This window comes from Tupaia chinensis, unplaced genomic scaffold (assembly GCF_000334495.1).
Source record: "Tupaia chinensis unplaced genomic scaffold, TupChi_1.0 Scaffold142833_1, whole genome shotgun sequence".
Lineage (NCBI taxonomy): Eukaryota > Metazoa > Chordata > Mammalia > Scandentia > Tupaiidae > Tupaia > Tupaia belangeri.
This window is the reverse complement of record NW_006202678.1, coordinates 114,371-121,642: the sequence shown is the minus strand read 5'-3', so window position 1 is coordinate 121,642 and position 7,272 is coordinate 114,371.

Here is a 7,272-nt window from a genome sequence, read left to right as displayed (position 1 = left end):
GAGATTAGACAGGAGTATCACCACGTCTTACTAAGCACTGGAGAATACGGTGCACTCAGCATGTTCCCAGGCCAACCCTGGGATCTGAACCTACAACTGGCCGCATAGCTTACAGCCTTGCAGGGTGCTGCAGTGTCTTTGGGCCATGTGCATAAACATTTTTAAAGATAAATAAGCATCTTGCCAGCTTTGTGACTCAGACATGGCTTTCTCAAGGACATGGGAGTCATCTCTTTGAAATTTAAACAGTAAAGGAGATAAAGCCCCATCTCCCATTTTCTGTGGGAGAATAAGAGCCTAACTTTGATGGTGCTTCTCTCCAAGGGCAAAACTATTAGTATTTTCTGTCATAAAATTTTTGAACTATGTTTTCTCCTGGATAAAGCCAGTTAGGTACACAGGTAGTCACTGTAATTACCAGATCAATCTAGGAAGAACTATGTGTATAAAGTGGTGGTGTTGAGTCCTCTTGCCTTAGGACTGGTTATTCTTTATTTTGAGAACATGAATGTAATAGGTTGTATCTGCTTGACTTATACAAAGGTGAGAGTTCTTTTTTTATAATGTTTTAGTAGATATCTTATTATATAAATAAAATGATGTTCTTTCTCTGCAACCTGTGTGAAGAGATATTTCTGGGTGGGAAGATTTTATTTTAAATTATGTTACTCCAGCAGTGGGCACTGGAAGATGTATTAGCCAGAGTTCTCTGGAGAAATAGAAGAAACACAGCAATCCCCCACACTATATGGAGGCTGCCATCTGCAAACCAGAGAACCAGAAAAGCCAGTGTTATAAATCAATCAAAGTCCAAAGGTCCAAGAACCAGGAAAGTCCATGGTGTAAGTGCTGGCCTCAGTCCAAAGACCAATCAGGAGAATCCATGTCTAAGGGCATCAGTGGATCGATACCCAGATCAGGCAGCAATGAATTCACCCTTCCTCAATTCTTTGGTCCTGTTCTGACCCTCCCTCAACGGATCACATGATACACACCAGCATTTGCGATCTCCTTAGTGATATTTATGGTATGTGTGTGGGTGTATATGTGTACACACACACACACACACACACACACACACACACATATATATATATACATATATGAAATTATATATGTATATATAAATAATCTTTTTCAAAAATTTTGCCAGAGGGCATATGTGCTCCCTGGAGATAAATGGAAAGAGAGGAAGAGAGAGGGAAAATTAGAAAGCACTTCCCCTCACACACATATCCATGGGGAATGGTCACACCTTAATCCCTTCTCATAGTAGAGAATGGCAGTGCACTCAATCACTACGGGTCCATGGATTCTTTCTTTTTAAGAACTATTTACTTAAATTGATTTGTTACTATTAATATTATTATTACTTTATTTGTTGAACAGTGTGTATGCTTACCAGAGAAAGAGAGAAAGTGAGAAAGCAAGCCACTACGTCCAGTATTCAAATCGCAGTAAGCCATGTGGGAATCCAGCACCTTAACCATCACGCCATCTGCTGGTCATGGGCTTATAGAGAGTGAGAGTACTTCACTATGCTGCAATCCCTTCTCCTCAAATCTCCTCTTGGGATTTTGGGCATTCATGCACACATGCCTAGCATGATTTTTAAGTTGCTGAGTCTGCAACTCAAACCAGAGTCAGTCATGTGGAAATCCAGTGTCTTACCCACCCCAACACTTGCTGGCCTACTTCTAGCAATTTTTTTTTTAATAAAGAGAAAAATGTTAAGTAAGGAAGAAACATACTTCAGAACAATAAAGTCCATATATGACTAACCGACAGTTAACATCATACTAAACGGATCAAAATTAAAAGATTTCCCCCTTAGATCTGGAACAAGTCCAAGATGCCCATTCTTGCCACTTCTGTTTAACATAGTACTGGAAGTCCTAGCCAGAGCAGGCAGGAAAGCGAAAGAAACAATGAATATTCAAATTAGAAAAGAAGAAGTCCAGTTGTCCCTTGTTGCAGAGACTTGGCCACAAAAAAGACTCCACCAGAAAACTGTGAAATCCAAGGAACAAAGCTAGCAAAGTATCAGGATACAAAAATCATCATATAAAAACCATCAGTGTTCCCATACTGTAACAGTGAGCTATCTGAAAAAGAAGTCAAGAAAACTGTCTCATTTATAATAGCAACCTCTACTTCTAAACTGTATCAAGGAGGGGAAAGATCTCTATACGGAAAACTAGAAAACAGGGATAAAAAAAATTTTTAAAGACACAAATAAATGGGAAGGTATTGCATGTTTATGGATAATAAGAATAAATATTGTTAAAATATGGGGAATCTTTTTTGTCTTTCTAGATAGATCTTGTGATTTTCTTTTCTATTTGTGTAAAGAATGTCATAGGCATTTTATTATTTAAAAAATTATTTTTAATATTTATTTATTAATATTATTATTATCATTTGATATAGTGCACATGTGTTCACCAGAGAGATAGATAGAGAGAGAGAAAGTGAGAAAGCAAACCACCATGTCCAGGCTTTGAACCGCAGGCAACCATGTGGGAATCCAGTACCTTAACCATCATGACACCTGCTGGTCTGTCACTGGCATTTTAATAGACATTGTATTGAATTTGTAGATCACTTTGGGTAGTACCGACATTTTAACTATATCAATTTTTTTCAAATCTATGAATAAGGAATGTCTTGCCATTTTTTATTGTTTCCTTTGCAATTTCTTCTTTTATTTTTTATAGTTTTCATTGAAGATATCTTTTATCCTCTTGGCTAAATGTGTTCCTAGGTATCTTGTTTTTGTGACAATAAGATTACTTTATTATAAATAAGATTACTTTATTTCTGCCACAATATGTTCAGTATTACTGAACAAAAATGTTACAAATTTTTTGTATGTGATACTGTATCCTGCAACTTTACTGAATTTATCAATTTTAAAAGTTTGTGGATTCTTTGGGGTTTTCTATGGATATATCATGTTGTCTACAAATAAGAACAATTTAACTTCTCCCTTTCTGATATGAAGACCTTTTATTTCTTTCTTGTGTGATTGTGATGGCCAGGACTTATACTATGTTGAATAGTTGTGGAGACGGTGAACATTCTTGTCTAATTCCAGTATCAAGAGGGAAGGAAAAAAAGCTTTCTGTTTCTCCCCATTCATTATGAAGTCAGCTATGGGCTTCTCATGTGTGGTCTTTGAAATGTACCTTCTAAACCCATTTTATTGAGCATCTTAATCATAAAGGAATGTACTTTATCAAATGGCTTTTACACATCAATTGATATAACTATATAATTTTTATTTTTCCCTTTGTGATATAATCTATTGCATTTATTGTTTTGGGAATATTGAGCCATTTTTCCATTCCAGGGATGAGCCTTACTTGATCATAATGTATGGTCTTTCGAATATGCTATCATATTCAGTTTGCTAACATTTTGCTGAGGACTTTTACATTTATATTCATTGGGGAAATCTGGCTGTAATTTTTTGTTTTTGTGTGTCCCTGTTTGCTTTTGGAATTAAGGTGATGGTGACTTCATAAAATGAATTTAGGAGGGCTCTCTCTACTTGTATTTTTGGGAATATTTTTAGGAGAATTGGTGTTAGGTCTTCTTTAAAGATTTTGTAGAATTCATCAGTGAAGCCATCTGTATCTAGGCTTTTATTGTTGCTATTGAGGGTCTATTTATTATTCATTTGGTCTAGTTCCTTGTTGTTGGTTGTTCAGGCTTTCTATTTCTTCCTGGTTCAGTCTAGGGATGTTACATGCATCTAGAAATTTATCCATTTTCTCTAAGTTTTCCAGTTTGTTGTATAGATTCTTGTAATATTTCTTAATGTTCTTTTGTTTTTCTGTGATATCTGTTGTAATGTCTCTTTCATTTCTAATTTATCCAAGTCCTCTCTAATTTTTCGTTAGTGGAGCTAATGGTTTGTCTAATTTGTTTATCATCTCTAAAAAACAGCGTTTTCATTGATCTTTTGTATTGCTCTTTTTGTATTTATTTCTTTTATTTTTGCTCTGATCTTTATTATTTCTTTCCTTCTATTGCTTTTGGGTTTAACTTGTTCTTAATTTTTCAGCTTTTTGAAATTCATAATAAGTTTTTCTTCTAATTATCTATTTTATTTTTCATGTGGGCATTTATTGCTATGAGTTTCTCCTTCAATACTGCCTTTGCTGTGTCCCATAGGTTTTGATATGTTGCATTTTCATTTGTTTCCAGAAAATTTTAAATTTGTTTATCTCTTCAGAGTTTTCACAATTAATCATAGCATATTATTTAGTTTCTCTGCCGGTGACCAGCCTTGGTGTGGGTGGGTTATCTCAACGGAGGCGGCGAAGGTGAACAGAAGACAGAGGCCTCGGTGCCTTTTCATGCACGTCCTATGCCGGACACCCCTCAGAGATCGCTCTCTGAGGAGTGACAACTGCTAGGAATCATCGTGCATTTTTATTGAAAACGTGTTACATGCAAGTAAAGGGAGAGGGACTAGTGTTTCAATTATCAGCTCATAAAGTTTTAATAATAGAGAACATAGATTCTATTCAGGGTTGGATTAAGGGTGGGTCTAATGCAGTTCCACAATTGTAGGTGGGTCCCATGGAATGCAGTTTCGGGAAAGCGGTTCCGGTAAGCAGAGATGATTATCATCTTATGCGGCGCAGCAGCCATCTGTGATTACCGGGAATGGTGCTGAGAAAAGAAAATCTCAAGTATAGATATTAGTTCTTATGGATCTTAATAAAGAATGATACTTATACAGTTTTGTAGGGATCTAAAACTTAATTTGAGGAATTCTAATATATTTATCTATTTCACTTGGTGAGGGCGGGGGTGTCCTGGGCCAGTTTTGGCCTAATCCTATTTTACGTAAAGAAAGGATAAAGTTTACCTTAAAGGTATTTTGAATGACCTTCAAGATTATTTCTGCCTAGATAGAACTTCAGCCCACCCTCTATTGTGACCATGGAGATAAGGCATTGTAATTAATAGTAAGTGATCAGAGCAAAGGGGAGCGGTCAGGGGACTTCCTGGAAGATTTTATTGTATAGTCAGGATGTATAAGAGAGCTATGTAATTCTTTTATAGTAGTATATTGGGGAGTCAGAGGGGGGTTGCTTCCCAGCAAGGCTGCCAGTTTCTGGAGCAAAATCCTAGGTCGGGGGCGGGGAGGGGGGGCGCACAGTAGCGGCCTTACCAATGTACTGAACTGACCGGAAGCGGGAGGGGGCTCAGACAGATGTTGGGGCCCTACCAGGTCGGACTCCTCCACTATGTATTTATATATTGTTGATGGTTATTTTTGTTGTTAAATTCTAGTTTAATAAATGGTATTATGGTCTAAAAAGATATAGCATAAAATTTCTATTTATTTTTTATTTTTAGAAGTTTGTTTTGTTTCTTATTATGTAATAAATGCTAGAGAATGTTCCATGTGCAGCTGAAAATAATGCATATTCTGTGATTGTTTGATGAAATGTTCTGTAAATGTCTGGCCCATTTGGCTTATGGTTTCATATACTCCTAGAATGTCTTTGTTTACTTCTTGTCTATATGATCTGTGAAATAATGAGAGTGGCGTGCTGAAATCCCTCACAATTAATGCATTAGAATTGATGCCTCCTTAAGTCTAACAGTCTTTTGTTTTATATTTTTGGATGTTCTGACATAGGGTGAGTACATATTTATAATTGTTACATATTCTTGGTGGGTTGATCCCTTTACTACTATATGACTTCCTTTGTCTTTTTTCACAGATTTCAGTTTGAAGATTTTAGTTTGGTATTTTGTCTGTTATTAGCATAATTACTCCTAAATTATCATGGTTTCTGTTTGCATGCAGTGATTTCTCAACTCTACTTTCAATCTGTGTATCTTTATTGATGAAGTGAATTTCTTGTAAACAGCATATAAATTATTTCTGTTTTGCGTATTTTTGTTTGTTCTAATCATTCAACCAATCTACTTCTTTTGGTTGGTGAGCCCAACTATTTACATTACAGTATTATTACTTAAACATATAAACTTATGGTTGCCATTTTGTTGTTTGGATTTTGGTTGTTTTCTGCCTCATCATTTTCTTTTTTCTTCTGTTATTATTTATCTTTGCTGTTGAAATGTTTCCCTTTGTGGTAGGGATTGAATCATTTTCTCTTTTCTTCTTTCTGTAATTATTCTAGTGATGTGTTTTATATTTTTACATAATTTCATAGAGATACTTATATCCCTTTTGTTTATAGGTGTTATACTCAAGTATTTCCTGAAGAGTAAAGCTAGTATTAGTGAATTCTTTCAGTTTTAATTTGTATGGAAATGCTTTTATTTCTCTTTCTATTTTCAAGGATAGTTTTGCTAGATATAATGTTCTTGGTTAAATTTTTTTTCAATATTTTGAATATTTTGAATGTATTGTCATATCCCCTCCTGGCCTGAAAGGTTTCTGCTGAGAAGTCTTACCTTACTTTAGTCTGATGGGTTAACTTTTTTTTCAGTCACCAGAGGATATGCATTCACCAGAGAGGAAGATAGATGAAGAACAAGAGAAAGAGAGAGAAAGTAACCCAATGAGGTATGATCACACTGTAATCCTTTTTTCCCCATTTCTTTTTCCTGTCAAGGATTCTGGGCATGCATGCACATATGCCCAACATACTTTCCAAATTGCTGGGGCCAAGATTCAAATCATGGCCAGCCATGTGAGATCCAGCTCCCTTAACCATTTGCTACAGGGCTGGCCATAAAAGGGATAAACTATATTTTGGCTAGTGGCCAACCTGAGCAAACATGGTGACCTTTAGATGCAAGCAGAAAACTGCTTCTGTGAGCTTCATTTGCATGACTATGAATACCTTTGCATACGAAAATGCTTTTTGCCTGTTGTTGATACCTGATACCAATACTGCAGGGCAGTATCAAGCTAAAGGAAGCCACACTCCTTTATCTGATTTTGCCCCCAAAAAATCAGAGAAATTACATGGTGCCAGTGGTTTTCACATCTTTGGACAATTTACATCCCAAAGCAACTAACTGACTTTGCATTCCATTTCCTCTTCTCCACTTTCTTCTGCCCTTTAAAAGAACAAACCAGAGGCCAGTTCCTGGTGGCAGCTTTCTCCATCACAGAAGTAGGGCCCACCCAATCCTAGGTTTTATATATTTGTGGTCTTTGTGTGTTTGTTGTTACATTATTTCTAATGCACAGACTTTTCACTCAGAAAACCTTGTTCAGCTGAGCAGTTCCCAACAAGTGACACTCGATTATGTGGCCAGTACAGGGAAAGA